We start from the raw sequence: 22,708 nt of genomic DNA, 5'->3' as shown, positions 1-22,708 counted from the left end.
GGACGGAATGGAAGTCTGATAGATTCCAGTCCCTAATGTGCTTTGAAATTTTCTTATCACAGAAAGGAAATCGCAGGGCTCTCTTTTTCCCATGCTCAAGATATCTTTTTGGTGACTTCACATTCTACAAGCTATTCTTAGTGGTTACATACTCGCTTCTTAAGAGCAAAGCTGCCTCTGTCCATTTGTGGTGTGGGAATAAAAAGAATCTCAAAATATCGACAAAGTGTACAGCCCTGTTCTATTGATCTTGTCTGGCTAGAAATTACCTAAATATTTCATCAGAGCAGAAAATATACCTGGCACCTTAAAATATTGGCATAACAGTAGTTCTATATAAACTGGCTTTCCTTAGGGGAAAAAAGGCTTCTTAAAATTTGTTACTGTTCAAAAAATTGTTTTGACATTTTCAAACTGGAAATGATCAATAATTATTTTTAAAAAATCAAAATCCTAATGTAAATATTAAAACCAAAAATGTTCCCAAGGCCAATTAACTTAGAGTTTTTTTAAGGATGGGAGAGGTGTGAAGAAGGATAAGATTTTACCTAGGATAGGATCAATTTTGCAGTTTTATTGGAAAAATGCATACCAGTGGAATCATGTTTTTTAAAATGTATAGAGCTTTTTTACCATAAGACACTCCCCTTTGATATCTCTAATCTCATATGTAAAAAACTGTTTGATAAGGCCGGGTATGGTGGCACACACCTGTAATCCCAGCTACTCCGGAGGCTGAGGCAAGAGAATCACTTGAATGCCAGAGGCGGAGGTTGCTGTGAGCGGAGATCGTGCCACGGCACTCCAACCTGGGCCACAGAGCAGGACTCCTCAGGAAAAAAAATTAAAAAGATCAATAAAATTTGTCTCTCTTTTATTTGCCAAATCTGTTTTTTCAACAAGTAGAAAAGCTAAATTGTGTTTTAGGGAAAGAAAAAATGTGGTACAGGCAGGACAATTTGCCAACCAGATTACAACAGTCTATCAGTTATATCTGAGATTTTGCATAGCCGGTTCTTAAAACACGTTTGGACTCTTAATCCTCCAGCAAGAATTTCACATGCATCCATATTGCCTGTTCACTGCAAAGCAGCACATCTCTGCTGAAAAATGCTCACATCCCCTCCTGTGTTCACTCAACGACAAAACAGGCACATTCGGGCAGTTTTTCAAGTAAAGTTACCCGCTGGCTTAGGTGGAATGTGATACTTTGTTCCTTCCGTTTAACTTCCATTTTGGTCTCTGGAAAAATACCTCAACAAACACTGCTTTTTCTGGTAAAGTAGCCATTTCTCTGTGATTGAAAATCACGAACTCTAATGAATGGGGGCCAGGAGGCTGAGCCCTCAAGACCACGGAGAAAGGGGGAGGTGAAGGCAGCTGGAGAGAAATGGGGGAGACTCCACAGCGCTGTCCCAGGGGGACAGGGCGACTTGGACTTAACCCAGGTCCAGTTCAGGTCAGTGTCAGGGCCCACAGAGTGCTCATCAGATGGCAGAGAATGGTGGCAGGAGCGCAGGTGGCAAGGATCTTGGAGTCTAGGTAGGAAAAGAGAGCAAAACGTGCTGAAGACAGACACTAAGGGCTGTGGGTATCAGAGAGACCCAGGTCCCACCTGCAGGAGGCTGACTCCCTGTGCCCAAGGCTCACCTGCAGCCAGAGGGAACCTTGCATCTCAGGCCAGCAGGTGGCCCGGGCTTCCACCCATCCGGTCAGCGCTGCTCAGTGGGATCTGCAGCTGCTGGCATACTCAGTGACTTCAGCTGGGAGGGGCAGATAAACACTGCAGAAAATCATTTATTTGCATTCATGACTCTTCCAGATTCTTTAAATTATCTCACTTAGCCATTAAGTTATTTTGGTTAGACAGTAATTGTATTCTCTCATTAGCAAAGTGGGAGGGTTAACATTTTGCATTTCATAAGCCTGGAAAAAATGCAGTTCTTAAATCTCTTAGATAGTTAGGTTGTTAAAATTCAGAGTTTAAAAAAACAAAAAAGCCTACTGCAAAAAAAAAAATTTAAAAAGTCCCCAGACTTGAGAATATGTACAGTGTTTAACAAATTCGCAGAAACCTTTCCTGGCCATCAAGGCTGTGGACAGTGGCTCCCCCCTGCACTCCCCTGCCGCCCCACCGCAGGCGACCTCTGCTCAGTGGCTCCCAAACCCAATGCCTCTGGCCAGCCTGGGCTGTTGCGCCTTAGAACCCGGCATGCCCTGTGCCAGAGGCCAGCATGGCCTTGAAACATCGTAATCCAAGTCTTACATTCATTGACTGTGCTGTATCATTTGATTCGTTGTTTTGAAAGCACACTTTTTTCTCTGATGGTGCTCTCCCGGCTTTGTTCTCTGATTCACCCCTTCTGGGCCTTTTTCTGCCCGCTCCTTGAGGAACGCCGCCTTCTCAGCTCTGTTTCCGACTTTCGCATTCCTCATTCCACTTGCTCCCCATAGGAAATCAGTTTCACACTCATTGTTTCAATTCCCGTCTGCATGTGGAAGCCCAGAACTTTCCTTGGAGCCTGTAACTCCTTAAGAATATACTCTATGTGCCTCAATGTCTCTGAAATGAATGTCATTTTTTTCACTTGCACATCTCTTTCCTTCTGGTTTTATCGTAGCTACCAACACGCCAGTCCCGCAAGCGAGCCCATCAACCACCCAACCTGTAGCCTCAGTTATACTCATTCCTAGGTCCTTCGGCTGCGGTTCTCTAAATGTGTCTTAGATCTAGACTGTCTCTTCCCCCAGGCCTCTCCTCGGCTCAGGGATTTGTCAGGCCTGGGCCAGAGTGTTCCCATGGCCTCCTAGCATTTTCCTCTCCTGATTTTGCTCCTCTCTGAACGATTCTTCATGTTGCAGTCAAGTTAATTTATAAGACAACACAATCTAGGTTAACCCCGCTTACTATTTTTCACGGATTTCCCACACTGACAGGATAAAATCCAAACTCTTTTGAATGGCGTGTATTTTACAGCAGTGCATTTGTTTGCAAAGAACATAAATGGAGTCTCCCTAAAAGAGGTGTTTATGAAAGTCCACAGAGCTAGCTTACGGCACACAAAGCAGGAAGTGCACCACCAATGCCCCGCTCATGACTCGCATGGCCTCGTCTCTGCTTTCCCTGAGCACCTGTGCTTCTCTCTGCAGACCTGCTCAGCTCTACTTCAGGAGGTGGAGAAGAGCTGCCTCCATCCCTGCTCTCGGCACCTCTGCTCACACATCCATCACACACCAATCGGACCTTTAGTTCATATTTTGGAAGACAAGTCTTATGTTTGTTTCAGCCAAGTCTATTGTTAGATTCCTCCAAGATCACAGAACCAACACTTGTCCAATCAGCTCTAGCCAGTGACAGCCAGAGACAGGCATGGTAACTTGGCTCACATCTCCAGCAAGGTTGTGAATGATGGACAGGCCCCCAAAACAGGCATGTCTTGGGCAGGTTCCCCCAAATTTGAGTACATTGCAACAAGCAGAGCCTTTATGACCCTCTCACTCCCCAATCTTTCAGCATGATTCCCGCCTCTAGCTCTCGCTTTCCATACCACAGTCCCGCAGTGTCCTGGGTTCCCAGTGCGTTTCCACTCTTGTTTACGTGCACATGTGCTATTTATCACTTAGAACGCTTTCCTCTCTCTCCAAAGCTACCCGAGCCCCAGGAACCATATACTTGGCAAACTACTAGTTGTCCTTCAAAATTCTGCGTAAATATCACCTTCTCTTTGAACATCCTTAAAATCCACCCCCTAGAATTAGACGTTCCATCTCAAGGATCCCGTCATGCTTTAAACGTCTTCCAGTAGTAATTAAATGCACTGTATTGACATCTTTTATTCCCATCTCTCTTCTTAACGAAGAGCATCCCTTTTAAAAATATTTTATTTTATTGTATTAATTGGCACGTAATATTCATGGGATACATAGTGATGTTTTGATATGTACAACATATACTGATCAGATCAGGGTAATTAGCATATTTATCATCTCCAACATTTATCTTTTCTCTGTGTTGGGAACATTCAGTATCCTCCTTCTAACTATTTGAAAGCATATCATGATATCATGTATTATCGTTAACTATAGTCATCGTACAGCACTGCAGAACACCAGGACTACTCATTCTATCGAGCTGTAATTTTTTATCCTTTAAAAAATGTCTCCCTATCTCCCTTTTCCCTTCCTCTCCGCAGCCTCTAGTACCCTCTAAAGAACATCTGTTTTAATAGCAAAGTCCACATTTCTTGGTTACTGCTCAGGCACCAAGCATGGCTCTTGAGACACGACGAGCCTCCAATCTGAGTGGAAAATAAAAGATGAGAAGGGAAATGAAGAGGATGAAGGAGAGGTGTGGTACAGCCAGACTTGGTCTTTGTATTTTCAGAATCAAACCCTCGCTGTCTGTTTGCATGCACAGTATGCCTCTTTGGGGCTGGAGGTGTTGATCTAAAGTAAATGTCTGGCCAGTGGGTGGGGTTTTTATTTATTTATTTATTTATTGAGATGGAGTCTTGCTCTGTCCCCCAGGCTGGAGTTCAGTGGTGCGATCTCGGCTCACTGCAAGCTCCGCCTCCCAGGTTCCCGCCATTCTCCTGCCTCAGCCTCCCGAGTAGCTGGTACTACAGGCGCCGCCACCACGCCCGGCTAATTTTTTTGTACTTTTAGTAGAGACGGGGTTTCACCGTGTTAGGCAGGATGGTCTCGAACTTCTGACCTTGTGATCTGCCCACCTTGGCCTCCCAAAGTGCTGGGATTACAGGCATGAGCCACTGCGCCCGCCCCAGTGGGTGGGTTTTGAGCTGCCCTCCCCTCTCCCACCAGGTTGGTCACTTTCCCCACCCCTCTGTCTCCCCCTTGTTTCATTCTGCAAGACCTCGTATATCACATCCACTGAGAGACGTCTGCATCCCTACTTGAAAGAGGACTTCTTGGCTGCAGAGGAAATAGCTTTTCTTTCAAGATTCCCATACCAGTGTCTCTGTTGTTTGTTTTCCTGACATTTTGTCTTGTCTGACATCTTGAAGCACTGGCTTTACCTTCAGTGCCTGTCAATTCCCTGGTTCCTGGTGGATTTGCATCAGACTAAGCTTGAGGGCAGGGACCAAAGTTACTTTGTGTGACACTATATTTCCACATCCTAGCATTGAGCCTGCAGATAGCAATCAACCAATAAATGCTATCTGTTGCTTTTATTATACTTGCACCATTTCCTGCAACATTCAGGTTTTGTGCCTTCCCCTGCTCTCCTAACAATCGCTAACTACCACATTCCTGATTTCTCACTGTTCAGGCATCCAACAGGCACATATATTCAAAGAAAGATCAGTGCCTGACCCAAAATCCTTTCAACCAAAGAAAAGAGTAACACAGTGATAACCACACGGAATAGAGACATCCTGCCACCAGCAGTCAGGAGGTCCTCTGGTTCAAAAACCACATTTGATGTGTGTACTCCTGGGACTGTCTCTCATGATAGCCGGTTCCCTGCAATTCACTGTGTGCTGGCAACATTTGAATTGAGTTTTGTTCTTTCCTGCTGCTCTTCCTCTGCTAATAGTCCTACTGTTTCAGTTCCCTCTGCTGACCCCCTGCTCTGTCTCCTGGCACAGCTGGCCAAGCAGAAAGCAGCCTCTGCTATCTGTCACATGGCTCAATGCCATGAGCTCTTTGCCAGGGATTCTGTGCTTTTTAAAAGAGCTCCGTAACACTGGCTAAGGAGCCTCAATTTCTGTTGAGGAAGGTTTTTGTCTAAATCCATACAGGCTACTGTAACAAAAATACCATAGACTGCATGGCTTATAATCAACGAGCCTTCATTTCTCATAGTTCTGGAGGTTGGGAAGTCCAAGAGTAAGGTGTGGCAGACGCAGTGCCTGCCGAGGGCCTACTTCTGGCTTCATAGACAGCTGTCCTCTCGCTGTGCGCTCATGTGGCAGGAGTGAGAAATCTCCTAGGGGTCTCCTACAAGGACACTAATTCCATTCATGAGGGCCTCACCTTCATGACATAATCAACTCCCAAAGGCCCCACCTCCTAATACCTTGGGGTGACACAAATACTCAGTCCACAGCACTCCTATTTCTCATTTTTGTGTCTCCATTGCTATTTGCCTGGGGTGAGACAGATTTGAATCTGTTAACCAGTGTTCCTTTCAACAATCAGCCTACACAGTTAGGTTGGACATTGTACACAACCTTAAGAATTAGCAGGGAAAGCCAAGAGTAGTCTAGATGATTTAAAAAAAAAAAAAATTCCTTATCTGGAAATCAAAATCTCCTAACATTAAGTATGAGTTTATCCATGGAACTAATGTTTTAGTTCATTTCTCCAAAGCGATTGATCATTCTAGTGGTAATTATCTGCCTCTGGAAAAGGCTAAAAAAAAAAAACACTCAGTGATAAAAATGAGTTTTCAGAAACTATTAAATGAAGGGAAAAAAAAGGAGAATAAGAAAATAGTGGCTAGAAAGGCAAAGGAAATAAATAGTGAAGAAGTAAATGTTTAAATAAATGCAAAAAGTAATATGAAAATAGGAGTATAGGAAGTATGTCTGGACAGCTAGCATTTAGGAGGAGGTTAAGGTATCATAAGAGAAAAAGTCAAGCATATTGAATTCTGAAAAAGAAGTTAATATTGATATAGGCATTTTTTCTACTGATTCCTTCCCTTTTTCTTTCTGGCTATATTGGCTAATGCTGTGTTCCAAACCACTTCAGTGTTTAACCAAGTTGCAGACACTACTGGAACATTAAGAACACATGTAATTGATTTAGTGTCCCCCCTTAATGTGAAACTACACTTCAAACTGAACTAAACCAATGAAAAAAAATGCAAACATAAATTTAGGTGAAAACAACAACACATTCAATTAATATTACTGTTCCAAGGCCGAAATAAGAAACTGAACATTCTTAATTCCATTCTTGACCAGGTGCAGTGGCTCATGCCTGCAATCCCAGCACTTTAGGAGACTGAGGCAGGAGGATTACTTGAGGTCAGGAGTTCGAGACCAGCCTGGTCAACATGGTGAAATGTCTTCTCTACTAAAAATACAAAAAAATTAGCCAGGCGTAATGGCACATGCCTGTGGTCCCAGCTGCTCGGAAGGCTGAGGCAGGAGAATTGCTTGAACCCAGGAGGCAGAGGTTGCAGTGCGCTGAGGTCATGCCACTGCACTCCAGCCTGGTGACAGAGCAAGACTCCTTTAAAAAAAAAATAAAATAAATAAAATTAAATTAATTCCATTCCATGCCCTGCCTTCCTTGCGGATCGTCTCATTTTCATATGTCCACTTATTCACCAGTGATACAAAACGGATACTCCTCCCTCGTAAGGACCTATTGAGCAAAGTTAAATCTAAAGTAGGATGTGTCTCTCTGCTTACAGGTAAATTAGATTTGATGTCTTTAAAGTTGTTAGAAAAAGATGACAACTACACAATGATTAGTAAGTATTGTACTCAAACTTTACCAATAAGCAAAAGCATTCTGTGGACACTCTAAACTTCCTCTCCTACTTTGAGGAGATCTCTGGATTCCATCACACGTGGGACTGCATCAGACACATACTATCTGCTGTGGCTTGAATGTCCCCTCCAAAACTCATGTTGAAATGTAATTGTTATTGTGATGGTATTAAGAGGTGGGACGTTAAGAGGTGATTACATCATGAGGCTCCTGTCCCCGAGCAGATTAATGCTGTTACCACGGAAGTGAGCTCCTGATAAGAGGCTGAGTTGGATGGTTTCCTGCCTCTGTCTTGCACCCTCGCTTGCCATGTGATGCTTTCCACCACGTTATGATGCAGCAAGAAGGCCCTCACCAGATGCAGCCTCCTGACCGTGGACTTCCCAGCCTCCAGAACCATACAGCAAATCAATCTCTTTTCTTTATAAATTATCCATTCTGTGGTACTCTGTTGTAGCAGCAGAAATGGTCTAACACACCACTCCGTGGTAAATCTGAAACATAAATCTGCATCATGATCCTACCTATGTGTCCACAGCTTATCCTGGGATGGAGCAAATTTCCTGGAACATTTGTAAAACTGGAAAAACTCCAAAGCCTAACAGGCTCCTGTTGTTTCATAAGAGGTACAGGGAAGTCACTGGGATGGGCAACGTTCCAGATAACAAAGCCAAAGACACAGCCACAGGCCATCCTAGGGAAGGCTGTTGGTCACTGCTGCCCAACAGGCGCACCCATAACCTGGTGGTTGTGATTTCCCCAAACACTAGGTCAAGGAGCTGAACACCAAAACCAGTGTTTCAAACTGCTTACTACTATTTGTTTGTAATTTCACCACCTACATGAAAAATTTGTTGATCTTACATTGAATATATCAGTAAACATACCATACTTTTAAAATAAAGAATATTTTAAGTACTTATGTACTGAAGATTACATATGAAATTTGATTACCTAGGAAATTACATATGATATTACCTATTACATATGAAATATTTCTTTGTTGTTGTTTTTGAAGTATTTCTTTATGGTAAAAATTTATTTAGGTTTTTATTTTGACCATTTCTTGCACATTGAAGTCATAGTTTAAAATTAGTTTTGGGGAGGCAATTCATGGGCCTCTCACATTTCTGTGTGTCTTACAAGCAGAAGCACTAGCTGTCTTTGCTCTCGGCTATCTTTTCAAGGATGCCTTGTATAGCACGGGAAGATAGTGATAGGATCTCCTTCTGGACCAAAGAATAAATTTGCTTACAGCCTTGAAAGACATAGATAGTATCTCCCTCCACAACAAGAGACATATACATGCATGCTGTACAGTATAATAAAAATGACATTTCCTTCCTAGCAAATAGCAAGCACGCCAAGTGCCAATTACAAAAGATTCAGGTTTCCCAAGGTCAACTGCCTCTTTTCTAACACAACTCACTATATGTTCAGATGTCACTTGGTCACCTTCTCATTGCCTTGGTGGATTAGGGCTGGGGGAACTGGCCCAAGAGAGTGCTTATATTCTGAATACTACTATTGCTGTGAATAATAAAATCCTTTGTCTTTGATACAGAAGTCTCATGTCTTCTTCTAGCAATTATAGCAAACTAATTTGTTAGCTTGCAATTTGAGTAAAATATCAGACCCTTCACAGTTTATAACATGAGTTTTGCTAAAAGTACATTAAATATGAAGATGCAAAGGACATATGCATTTTTAAAATATTGTATTCAAAAATAATTAAAATTTCTTTTAAAATCGGGCTCATAGCATGCTGCATTCCCTAACAGCAGATTTATTCAAGAATTCCAGGGAAGGATAGCATTGGGAGTTATACCTGATGTAAATGACGAGTTGATGGGTGCTGACGAGTTGATGGGTGCAGCACACCAACATGGCACAAGTATACATATGTAACAAACCTGCACGTTATGCACATGTACCCTAGAACTTAAAGTATAATAATAATAAAAAATAAATTTAAAAAAAAGAATTCCAGCGTGGTTTTATTTTATATTGTATAAGGAAAAAAGGAATCACAGTCTGATTCTTATAAACTCTTTTATGACTACTTCTCCTTTAAAAGACTAGCTTTATTCAGTCTATACTACTTGAAGGCTTTCAGCCCCAACTTTCTCCAGTTGCTTCCTCTTACTTCAGAAGTGTTCTAAATCTACACTAATCCTTTCTCCTTCTCTTTTGTCCTAGAAGCATTGTGGCAAATCACTGCAAAATGGCCCCAATGTGTTATGCGGCCACGCCTTCGTGCCTTTTCCGAGCTCTCTTCCTTATTGAATCTGCGCTGCCCCGTGACCTACAGAGTACCTTGATTCAATCTTGGACTATGGCAGAAATGATGTGTGAGTCTCGGTGCCTAGGCCTTAAGAGACTCTGCAGCCTTCTCTCCCTTGAACCACCATGTAAGAGGTCTGGGCCATCCTGCTGGAAAGGCCACACGGGAAGAGACACACTAAGGGATGAAAGAGCAGCCACAGCATTTCAGCCATCCAAGCTAACACAGCCAAGGAGTCCACCTTAGATCCTCTGCTCCAAACAGTGCCACTTGAGATGTGCTCAGCTGAGATGACGTAGAGCAGAAAGAAGACAGCTCAGGGGAGTGCAGTCAACAGGCAGAATTGTGAAAAATGAAAAAATGGTGTTGCTTAAGCGTCTAAGTTTTGTGGGGCTTTTGCTTTGTTTTGAGACAGGGTCTCACTTTGTCACCCAGGCTAGACTGCACTGATGTGAACACAGCTTACTGTAGCCTAGACCTCCCAGGCTCAAACAGTCCTCCTGCCTCAGCCCCTGGAGTAGCTGGGACTACAGGCAGGTGCTCCCATGTCTGACTAATTTTTTTATTTTTTTTGTAGAGACACTGTTTCGCCGCGCTACCCACACTGGTCTCAAATTCCTGGGCTCAAGCAATCCTCCTGCTTTGGCCTCCCAAAGCACTGGGATGATAGTCACTGTGCACCTGTAAACTATGAGCCACGGTGTCCGGCCACACCTCCACGTTCCTGAGGATGTTTGTTACATGGCAGTGCATAACTGAAACAGACATAACTGTCCCTCTTCTTTTCCGAAGCTGCTGCTTCTGACCTGTTGAGACCTCTCTTTATCTTTCTCTAAAGTCACCCTCACCCTGTTTCTCTACTTGCTCCTTTCACTTGTCCTATAATGTGCTGTAGTTTCCTCATCCACAGAAATAAAAGTCCCCCTTTAAACAATATTTTCAGGGAACTATTTATCTACATGCTTCCATTCACCAACGATTGTCAAGAAAAAAAATACAATCTACACTCATTTTACTTCATCTTTACTTTCCATTCACTTCTATCCTCTGGCTGTGCTCTTATCTTTCTACAGAAAGTAATGGCTTACAAGCCACTTAAAACTTGCTCATCGCCAGTCCTGATCTCAATCCTCATGCATTCGCAAGTGTTGAGCATTTGACTCTAGTAACCGCTATATGTTTCAAATTCTCTTATTGGCTTCTATGATGATAAGCACCCCTTATTTTCTTGTAACATCTCTGGCTACTCCTTCTTAACATTTTTTCCAGCTCTTCTTTCTCATCCGAAACCCCCCGAACCCTCCGCTTGAGGCACATCTGCTGACTCTGTCCCCTCACACTTCTCTATTTAGAGTCTAAAGTCTGTGACGTTGTGTCCCATGACCGTATGTGTTTATTTATTTATTTATTATTTTTTTGAGATGGAGTTTCACTTTTGTTGCCTAGGCTGGAGTGTAATGGTGCAATCTCGGCTCACCACAACCTCTGCCTCCTGAATTCAAGTGATTTTCCTGCCTCAGTCTCCCTAGCAGCTGGGTTTACAGGTGCACACCACCACACCCGGATAATTTTATATTTTTAGTAGAGACAGGGTTTCTCCATGTTGGTCAGGCTGGTCTCGAACTCCTGACCTCAGGTGATCTGCCCTCCTAGGCCTCCCAAAGTGCTGGGATTACAGGCGTGAGCCACTGTGCCCAGCCTAGGTTTGTTGAACTAATTATTGAGTGGATTTATATCGTACCCTGAGTTCAGCACTGTTGCTCACTTATACCTATTTTTAAACACTAAATTTAAAATAGGTTTTAAAGAATAGAAATTTCCACATCAGTTTGTTTCATTATGTGTTGTGATCACTGGTAGATTTCCTGCCCCAGATTCCTTTGGAAATCCTGATAAACGTTGGACCATATCACCACAAGTGGACATAATTACAATTACATTCTGGGTGTTCTTTGTACACCCAGGTTAGCCAAAGTCCATGTTTCTTCTTCTCTTTACTTATAAATAAAACGACTGTTGCTACGGATGTGTCATCCAAAATATGCTACCAGGAAGTAAAGGAACAACCATAAAAAATGCAACCCAGTAAAAATTGAGCAGCTCCGTTCCTACAGCATATAATTCTGTTTAAAAGAAGATTTCCTGCAGGAATGTGGGTTGGAGTCTAAAGTTAAATTACATGATAGTTGAGTTTGTTGAGAGAAAAGAAAGCAAATAGGAGCTTAGAAGCTACCAAGCCCTTACACTGTGGAATTCTATTGTGATGAGTATTTGAGTACAGGAGATAGTCTAAATATTTTCAACTAAAATGATCAGGCTTACAGGGAAAACCTTTCACTACATCAAGGAGCAGGAAGGAAGGAAAGATATTGTCAGCTTTTGAAATTCCAACGTAAACAAAACATGGGAAAGTCTTTCACAGGCCACGGCATATGTTCTTTCTTTTTCCTCTTTAAAAAGTAAAGACGCTGCTTTCCCTAATGGTTAACTAAACCTGGAATGTTTATGACTGATTATTCTGAAGGGATTGTACTCCCCAGTGCCTAAATGTTACAATCCAGCAGAGAGCAACTGGAAATGGAAAAATAAATAGCGAGGGAGAAAATAACTTGCTGCATTAGCTTTTCTCCCAGAGAAGAATTTGAAACCTGCATCAAAACTAAATGGGGGCCTTCTTCTTCCTTTCTAGGAAGAAAATTCAGGATACCCAATGACAATAGCCACTCCAACAATACTCTGGACATGCTGGACTCGTAGATAGAACTGAGAAGTTTTTGCTTTTTCCTTTATATTTTTTTTAGCCAACTTTAGAAGTTAATCATGTGTATGACATTATTATTTCCCCTATTGCCTCAAATATCAAGGGGCTAATTATGTGTTATTCAATCTCTACTTTTTTTCCTGTTCTTTTCCTCTGGTTGCTATTTAACTGGTTTCTGTTTATTAGCCTTTTTATCAGAGAAGATTGACAGGCTGGGGAAAAGGAGGCGATAAAATAAACCAGTTAACTCAGTTACTCAGAACTTAAGACTCTTTGTAGGAAACGTCTTCTGTTCCATGAGGGCAAGCATTGACTTTCACATTATCTTCCCAGCATCTAGAACTGCCAGACACATGCTAGATATGCAACAGATGTTCTCAAAGTAAGGGAGAAAGGTGAGTCAAATCAGACATGGGGATTTGTAGATTACCTAAGATATTCTTGTCTTCCATTCATAAGAATCTTGAGAGTTGGCATTGGTAACAGCCACGAGACATACCTCAGTCTGTGCCCAGCAGTGTCACAGGAAAGCTCTTTGGCATTACAGCATGGCTGTGACTCCCTGATCCACATCCAAACCCCAGGCTGCTTCAGAGCTTCTAAGGCAGGAGCTTTCACCAAACTGCTTTTCCTGCAACCCAGAGTAAGAAAAAAATTTTATATCAGTACCCAGTACACACACCACACCAGAGAGAGAGGTATGTTTTAAAAACCAAAACAAAACTTGCATGAAATAATACTCACCCTTACTATCTAAAATATACTGGCATGTTCTATTCTATTTCCTTTTTGAGTGCTGTTTGCAACCTACTAGATTAATTTCAGACCAATTAAGAGGTTGTGACCAACAGTTTAAAAATGACCACTTAGGACCACCTTAGCTAAGCATGAGGAGGGAGAAATGATTGCAGAGAGTGGCAGAGAGATCGTCAGCCGAATTTCTGGTGCGGAAGATCCATGAAGGAACAGTGTTTCAAGATCTCTCAGCAAGTGACTGGCTTCTAGACCTTCCAGGGCTGGGTAAAAGAATAAAGATTACAATGGTTTCACCAGTTCTGGGTAAAAGAATAAAGGCTGCAATGGCTTCAGATGGGTTTGAAATTCACACAGCAGCTCTGTAACCAACCGGAGCCCACAGTTCTCACAGCAGGCAGCACTCGGCTTTCAGCACCCCTTGTCATGCACATCAGTCACTCACAGCTAGTGACATTCAGTCTTCACAGGGCACACGTACTTGGATTTTGAAGATTATATGCAAGTTTCACACTGGTGAAGACAATGGAGCAATATCAATAGCAATGAGAATGAAGAAAAAAATAGTCTTGACGTTGGCATTTGATAGCACTGATACTAAACACGATTGAGTCACTCTAAGGACGGAAAAGTCCCTCTAGGGAACTAAAGCAAATACCTCAAGGTGTGGGTGGAGCAGGGGAGCTTTCATCTTAATTATCCAGGTACGTTTATTCTTGGCTTTCATGCATCTGTTCATCAAATACTGTGTGTCTCCTCCATGGCAGGCACTGATCTAACAAGAAGAGCCTCTGTCCTGGTGGGCCTGCTTGGCATCTGGGTGATGGTACTCTGTAGATCATATCAGAAACTCAGTGTGCACCTTTCCTTCAAAGAGCATTGTTGCACGTCTTTCCTAAAGATAAAACCTACCTTGAAAACTATTTCCAGGACACTCGAATTCGCTAGATGTGACCACAAGAAGAAATGAGACATGACGTCGAGTCTACTGCAGTAAAAGTGGTGCTGATAAAACCAAAACTATTTTCAGCCCACCTCACCTTCCTGTTATTTCTCTAGACACACTTTTTTCCTTTATCAAAATTGTACTGAGTGTCCACCCTATGCAAAATGCTGCGTTAGGACTGGTACCCAAAGATGCAAGCCGCAGCCCCTGCCCTCACGGTGCTCACAGGGGAGCGTGGAGACAGGCACACATGTGATTCCCAGTGTCACTTGATGAGGGCTATAAGGAAATGCGAGAGAGTGCCATAAAAGCATAAAGGGAGGAATGCTTAAATCAGCAAAAGGAAGTCAGAGGCTTTTACAGAGGACATGGTGCTTGAGCACTGCAGGATGAGCAGCAATGTGCCAGATGGACAAGAAGTAGGGACAGTAATGATGGAGGGAATATCACATGCAAAGTTAGGAGCATGAAAAGAGCATTCCAGCTGCAGAAAGGGCCAATAGTGCTGTGAGAAGAGCTGAAGGTTAGGCTGGTAGTGGCCTTGTAGGCCTTGCTCAGAGAGAGATCTAGAGGAAGGACATTGATTTGAGAGTCATCAAGGAACAACTGTCACTTAAAGCCTTGGACATGACTGTGGATTTCTAGGAAGATGAAAGAACATGAGATGCTCATAATTTGTTTAACATACACAGGGGCGATCGCTCCTTTGTTATACTATTCCCTAGTCCTATCCAACCACATCCTCATCACGGCTGATGTTTATCAAGACTCTACCAGGACTTTCACACGTAGCATCCTCTTTAATTCTCACAACAGCCCAATTACACAGGTACTATTATTTGTCTCATGTATCCAGGAGCACAGATCCAGTGATACAGTCTGGCTCTAAACCACCAGGCAGTCTGACTCCAGAGCCCCTGGGCATGCAGCCACTATGCTATCCTGATATATCTGTAGAGGGGTGGCCTATACCACGTCCCCAGGCCTTTTCACCTAGATAATAGATGCTGTCTACAGCACTGAGTTGCAGTGCCCTAAAGAAGAGGAGTAGCCTTCTGCCTGCCTGAGCTCTCTTCACGTGAGTGTTTATTACTGGAACTCTCTTGTTTCTAGAATTACTTCTCATTCTTTCTTCTAGGCTACCTTTGAGACTTCTTTAAAGCTTTTAACCCAGATCAGCTGTTGCTATTTGGCATTTATTGTTGCATAATTTGCAAGGTGCAGAATTAGGACTTAGAAGGATCCTCTGAAAGCCTACTAGGAGAAATCACTGCCAATGCATTCGGCAGTGGGAACCACCGTGACAGCACTGTGCTTGTCTGAGCTATAAATTTCCTGGGAAATGGAGGTTAGTTTATACTTAAACAACTGTTGAGTATAAATCAAATGAAAACTTCTGAAGCCAGATGCCTCATTTGTTATTTTAACATACATTTTATTTTCTAAAAGGTCTATGTTATCTTCTCCACTCGGAAACCAAGTCGCTGAAATAATCTCTGTGTCTTTGTGGGTAGAAGCCTTCATGGTCAATCAACACTCACTTGTCCTGTGAACTTGAACTCTGGTGTGATTTTACTGGTGACTGGATTCAAAAGTTATATCTAGCTAGCTGTGGGAGAGTGCCAACTTCAATAGCTCTCACAGAAGTCACAAGAATGCTCGGCAGAATGGGTAATAAAGTAGTTCCTTTAAAGTTAAATGAGTCATAATTCAGCATGAAGCAGACTGATTAGGGAAATACAAGTTGGCAGTTGGTTGGAGTCCTGGAGTCATCTCAGCAATCAGGACGGTTCTGATGGCCGTTGTCATTAATACACGGCGGGATGGGTCATGTCAAGAGTCCATTCAAACACTTATGGGTTCAGAGATTCAAACCCAACTTCAACCTTTTGGTGTTTGAGTTTGTTAACTGTTGGCTAAATGCCACTTCCTGTTCCTAAGAAAAGAGGCTTGAAAAAGTCTCATAAAAAATGACTTAAAAGGCTTCCCTGACTTCAAAGTGTTCTTACAAAACAACATTTTGATGAGTTAAGTGTAAAGGAATCAGAAACATACGGATTAAATTTCCCTTAATAGAGTCATGTGTCTAAAAATGGAGGAAGGCAAAAATGGCAAGTTTGTCATGCTCAACATGTTTCAAAAAATGTCCAGAGTAGCTATTGATCCCCAAGTAATCAAATCCTTCCATTCCAATATAACACCAACATCTAGAAGAGCATGTCAAAGGACCCAGCTGAATAAAGACAAACACATTTGTGCAGGTCAAGCTATACCAGGTCACTCTCTCTAAGGCCCATTATCCCAGCCTCCCCTTGAAAGGATAATGGCAGTGTCGCAGGACAGAGCCGCAAAGAACAAAGAGAATTCCCAAACTATGCCTCTCACTCAGCTCAGGCAATTGTCATCAACTCACCACACTGATTCTTTTAAAGCTGACTTTACTGTCTGAATGAAGAGAATACAAACCAGCACTCATTAACCATGAAGTGTCTTGCAAAAGGCAACAGTACCTGTATGTATTTAATTTCCACATCATTAATCATGATTCTGTGGGTTTCTAACCTTTGAAAATAAATAAACTAATTATGATTTTCCAAGAGAGGAAAATGTCTTTGGGCAAGAATATAAGTGCAGAATATAGAAAGAAATAATAATCATTTGAACCAGGGACGAACAAATACAAACTCTGGTCAAGAATTACGGCTTGTCAGTTTTGCCACTAATTTAACTGACAGCTAATACCTGATTTATTCTGTGTTTGAACACCTTATTAAGAACAAAGCATTTAACCTTGGAGGGCAAATGAAAACAAGACCATACATGTTTGGCAGAGAGCATTCAATATCAATGGATATGTTTTGCTAACTATTAGATACTCAATGTAACTCAAGTTGATCTTTTGTATTTGGCCAAATATAATTGTATGAATTTTTATAGCAGTATTGCACAAGATGGATCCTCTGTGGTTATGGCTGACTCAGACCATAAAAGAAAAATTTCTAAAAGTGGACATTTTTTATTTTAATTTGCTTAGGACATGAACTGCTACATTGCCACATAAATGAGCTGCCTTCCTAAAAACAAAAAAAACAAAAAAAACTTTTTTTTTGGGGGGGGAGGAATAGGAAGAATAGGTCCAAATTAATTGAATCCATAAGTACTTTTTCTAAATAGTACAGTTTTTTAAGTACTTTTTCTAAATAGTACAGTTTTTTTATGTCAATACATTTCTTAGAAAAGAAAATGAACAGAACCTTTGAATATTGGCTTAAGGAATTTATTTATGTTTCTATGTAATTCCAATGGAAGTAGAAAATGAATATATAAAAGTAACTAAATATTACTATTTTATTATTTTTCTTTCAGTATATCTTTAAAGTTTATTCAGGTAGACATGCACTATTTTAGCAGCTACATTGTGATTGAAAAACCAACTGCAGATTTTTCTTTCTTTCTGTGTCAAAAATTACACTATCTCTAAACATGTCCCATGACCCAAAGACCCCAGACTAAGGACCAACCTGGTCCTGTTTCCATACCTCAGCAGAGTCTGGGTACCGGGGAGTATGGCCAATGATGTCACCTCATTTTAGCCTTAGCTACTAGGACAGAATTTTGAATGCTCCATGAGAGAAGAGTTTTAGGAGACCTGCTGAACCAATTGCTAAAGAGGAATATAATGTCAAGAGGACAAAGAAATCCCTAATATTACATAAGTGCTTAAAGCAGTGATTTTACTTAATTGCTTACTAAATCCCTGGAGGGAAACATTTGCCTTGATGGATCTTGATTATCACTGAATTTACTGTGTTGTGCTTGAGACGAGGCGATAGGCATAGAACATTCCCACCGCAGACACAACAAATACTCTTTCTTTCTTTCAATATAGTTGATATGCAATTTCCTATCCCTCATTCTTCTCTAAGTCTTGCAATTATCTCCCCAATTTCCTTTTCATACATCTTGAATATTTTTTCAAGGCGTCTTTACACGTACTGAGTAGGTCAGGAAGCCTTTAATCCAGCATATACCTCCCCTTCCAGGAATGCAGCACTTGAAATTCCGCTCTTAGAGAACCACGGACATGGTTAAATATTGTACCCCGAGGTTTTCCTTCTGAAATTTACACCCTTCCCGAAGGGCCGGGAATGAAGCTGCTAAAACCTCGGTGTTAATTAATTCATCAAGAGCTCTCGGTGTAGTTGGGGAATACAGAGTATCTGTGAGGATGAGAAGGACAAGGGGCAAGGTGATTCTGAGACAAGTTCTGCCAAATGTACAGCTTTGCCTCAAACTAGTCCCACCTCATATCCCCTAGGCTGTCATCTGCTACCACCAAAATTACGTTTCTTCCATATTGTAGAACAATCTTTACATGTATATTTAAAAATTGTGTTAACTGAACCTCAAATTCAAATAACACATCATGTAGAAGTCCCCTGAAAAGGGGCGGCAGCAGCCATACCTCTTGCCAGGGCTGAATGCTCCTTCCACACAGCTAGACTGCGTTTATGACCACTGTGTTTCCTTCACTGAAAGACTGTTTCCTAGACTCGCAAAGCCGTAAATGGAAGGAAAGCAGGGTGGTGAATAAACCTGTAAGGAGTTGGTTTTAAGATGGGTCTGGGTCATGTCCGGGATCAAAGCAGCAGGCAAAATTGAGAGTATGTTTGCAATGCATACACCAAAGTGTCTCCACACTTTCTGAGGATCTTCCAGTGGTGGTGAGATCATCTTTTTCTCACAGAGGAAGTTCAGCTCACTTTAAAAAATTGTAATTTATTTTTTATTTATTTTTTTTTATTTTTTTTTTTACAGAGTCTCGCTCTGTCACCAGGCTGGAGTGCAGTGATGCGATCTTTGCTCACTGCAACCTCCGCCTCCCAGGTTCAAGCCATTCTCCTGCCTCAGCCCCCTGAGTAACTGGGACTACAGGCACCCACCACCACACCCAGTTAATTTTTGTATTTTTAGTGGAGACGGGGTTTCACCATGTTGGCCATGATGATCTCAATCTCTTGACCTCATGATCCACCTGCCTTGGCCTCCCAAAGTGCTGAGATTATAGGCATGAGCCTAAAAAATTGTAATTTTAAGAGCTACAGTATCCACCAGCTACTTCAGTAGGTGGTAGCATATTCTTGGATAAATTACTTTTGATTCAACGTGTTGGGTAGCAAAACACAAACCTTTATATTTTCTCTTTGGAGTAGATCTGGTATACTAATTTGAATCTCTGCTATGGTTATAGCTAAGTGAAAATGATGCATTTGTATGGGTAGAAACTGAAAAAGGAGAATAGAGAAATGAAGAAATTTGATTTGTTAGATAGTGAATATTGGGAGTTATTTTTCCAGCTATAATTGTTACAGTTGTGTGGAGTTGTTTTCGGTTAAGGAGAATTCTAACGTGAATCCTTTATTTTAAGCCTTGTCTTCATTATACACTGTATAATATACAGGATTGCTGAAACTTTTGAACTATTCCAGCAGGAGATGACTCAGTAAGTTCCACAAGCTTCTTTCTTGTATCTGGATCAAAGTGCCCTCAATATTCAGCCAACATTCTGTGGCTATCATCTCCGCCTATAAAATAGTCATCTAGGCCGGGTGTGGTGGCTCACACCTGTAATCCGAGCACTTTGGGAGGCCAAGGTGGGAGGATCACAAGGTCAGGAGTTCAAGACCAGCCTGGCCAATATGGTGAAACCTCAACTCTGCTTAAAATACAAAAAATTATCTGGGCATGGTGGTGGATGCCTATAGTCCCAGCTACTTGGGAGGCTGAGACAGGAAAATCACTTGAACCCTGGAGGCAGAGGTTGCAGTGATCTGAGATCATGCCACTGCACTCCAGGCTGTGTGACAGAGAGAGACTCTGTCTCAAAAAAAAAAAAAAAAAAAAAAAAAAAAAAAAGTCATCTAAAACCCATGCAGAAGAGAAACTGAGGCTCAGCCCAAATCCCCAGAAAGCACAGGAGGGCTCAGATAGTCAGACAGGGAACAATGGGCCAGAGACCTGGGAAAAACATAGACCCAGACACCATAGAAGTCACAAGACAGAAACTCCCTGACACAGAGTAAGAAATATTTAATATTGGAGCTATCAGGAAAGTAGGCTCACAACCAATTTATTTTGGTCAAATGCTAATAAATTCCCTGAATTCTGGGAGCTAGAACAGTGCCCGTACCTGGATTAGGCTAAACATCCCAAGTCCAGGTGAGGAGACACTAAGTTACTGCAGTTGAGGAGTTGGATGGGAGTCAAACAAACTAGGCATCCTAGTCCTTCCTTCTCCTCCTCCTCTTCCTCCCTTGGAGTGGAGACCTCTAAGAGTATGCTCCTACTGCCAACCCTTCACTCAGTTTTTCCCGGCTACAATGTTCTAGGCCTTCCCTCTTATGCTTTACTTTTTTACTCTATTTGAAAGGCTCAAAGCCACTTCCATTTGCTGCAGAAAGAAATTCCAAGCTTTCTACCCAACGTCAATACTCTACACCCCATGTAGCCCATCATGGTAGTGCTCAGAAAATGTTTTGTTACTCTTAGGATATTTATTTAACATACTGTAACTGGAAGGGAAAACATTATTATATTGACAATTGGCATATATTTATAAGTTATTGTGTTTATTTAAAGTGTTATTTTTATTTGTATTAATCACACTAATAATAATGGCGCAATTATAATTAACTCTGAAAAATGGGAATAATAAGAGTGGTCTTCACAAATTTAAATTCCATTCCCTTGTTTAATAAACTGGGGTCTGTGTTTGAAATGCAATGGGATGTCAAATGGCTATTACATTCTCTCATTTTAGGGCAGTCGGTCACCCTGGCAGGAAACTATCTGGGGGCAGGACTCCTTCAAACCTGCAGGTGGCTGAGTCCTGAGCCTCTGTTTACGGCACCCTGGCTCTCCTCCACATCACTGAGGCCTGCTACAGATCCCTGCATTGAGTTCTGAACCACCCTTTGATGGATTCTATTCTTCCTTCTGTCCTTTTCAAATCACCCTCGTCTCTGACCTCCTGAATCATATCTCCCTTTAGTTTTCTGTCAAACCTTCCTGCTGTTTCAAACTTTTGTTTCCTTCTCAAGCATGATTCAACCTCTTCTCACTGACTATAAAACAATTAAGTACAGATATGATCTATCCACTTCAGCACCCAGGGCCCACATCTCATCTGGGCCCAGACTGTGGCACGCCCTCCAGGTGGAACCAAAGGCAAGTGATGTCCTGCCCTACCAGAGAGAACCTGATTCCCGCCCCAAAATAATAACAGCAGTAATAATCATTCAAGATTATCTGCAAAGAAAAGAATGTGAAAAGTAAAGTTAAAATTTGGAATAAAATTAAAATTGCAATACTTTTATTAACATACATGATAAAAGGGGATGTTTTCTCATTGTGTTTAGATTTTATTGTTCATTTTCAATTTTTATTTTATCACTAAATAATAATGTTTTAACAGAAGAATTTTAGGGGCTTGTACTGTTTTGTTAATGTTACTTAATTTCTCATAACCTTCTCTAAACTCTACCTGTTATTCAATAAATAGGTAAATAACTTCCTGTAGAGAATTGAAAGGGCAGTTCAACGTGCTGAGTTCAATGACTGAAATCATTTGACTTTAATGTACTAAAATACTCTTAAATGAAACTCTTCGTTCAACTACTTAATGTGGAAAGAATTAAGCTTCAAAACTGGCTTTAGGATGCCACATGCGATCTTCCCCTAAAATTAAAACCTTAGTGTGGTGACTTGTCATAGCATTGAGAAAGAACAGACACCTATTTTGCATTTTGAAATAAATATAATTCACAAATGCATGAGTGGGTGTGTAATTTAACAGACTAATGAAGACAAACAGTTAAATCCATTGTTATTGAAAAAATGCATGGGATTCTGCTGGCTGTCTTCCCTTTTGGGTCTTGAGCAATGGATTTCATTTATACCTAAAAATTCCATCTTCTGGCCAGGCACGGTGGCTCACGCCTGTGATCCCAGCACTTTGGGAGGCTGAGGCAGGTGGATCACTTGAAGTCAGGAGCTCGAAACCGGTCTGGCCAACATGGTGAAACCTCATCTCTACTTAAAATACAAAAAATTATCTGGGCATGGTGGTGGATGCCTATAATCCCAGCTACTTGGGAGGCTGAGACAAGAGAATCGCTTGAACCTGGGAGGTGGAGGTCCCGGTGAGCTGAGATAGCGCCACTGCACTCCAGCCTGGGCAACACAGAGAGACTCCACCTCAAACAAACAAAAATTCCGTCTTCTACAGTACATAGTATTTCCTTTCAAAAAAATATATATATTACTTATATGTAATATATATACATATATACAAATATATACTATATATTTGTATTATATAGTATATACATCTATGCAATATATGTGTATATAATGTATACATAAATAAATATATAATATACATTACATATATTGCATATATGTATATGTGTGTATGTTATTATATATTATATGTGTG

General features: G+C 41.5%; 1 long non-coding RNA gene across 1 annotated transcript in view; it reads right to left on the bottom strand.

Moving 5' to 3' along the window:
- Positions 1-610: 610 nt before the first annotated feature.
- Positions 611-22,708, bottom strand: part of LOC144341018 (uncharacterized) — a 60,304-nt gene continuing 38,206 nt past the window's right edge. The window contains exons 2-4 of the long non-coding RNA XR_013417597.1: positions 13,012-13,143; positions 1,651-1,783; positions 611-1,538 (exon numbers count right to left, since the gene is read on the bottom strand). This is a non-coding gene — a long non-coding RNA (uncharacterized LOC144341018). The remainder of the gene's footprint in view (positions 1,539-1,650; positions 1,784-13,011; positions 13,144-22,708) is intronic.

The sequence above is a fragment of the Macaca mulatta genome, chromosome 5 (genome assembly GCF_049350105.2).
Source record: "Macaca mulatta isolate MMU2019108-1 chromosome 5, T2T-MMU8v2.0, whole genome shotgun sequence".
Taxonomy (NCBI): domain Eukaryota; kingdom Metazoa; phylum Chordata; class Mammalia; order Primates; family Cercopithecidae; genus Macaca; species Macaca mulatta.
This window is presented reverse-complemented; position numbering and strand designations above follow the sequence as displayed.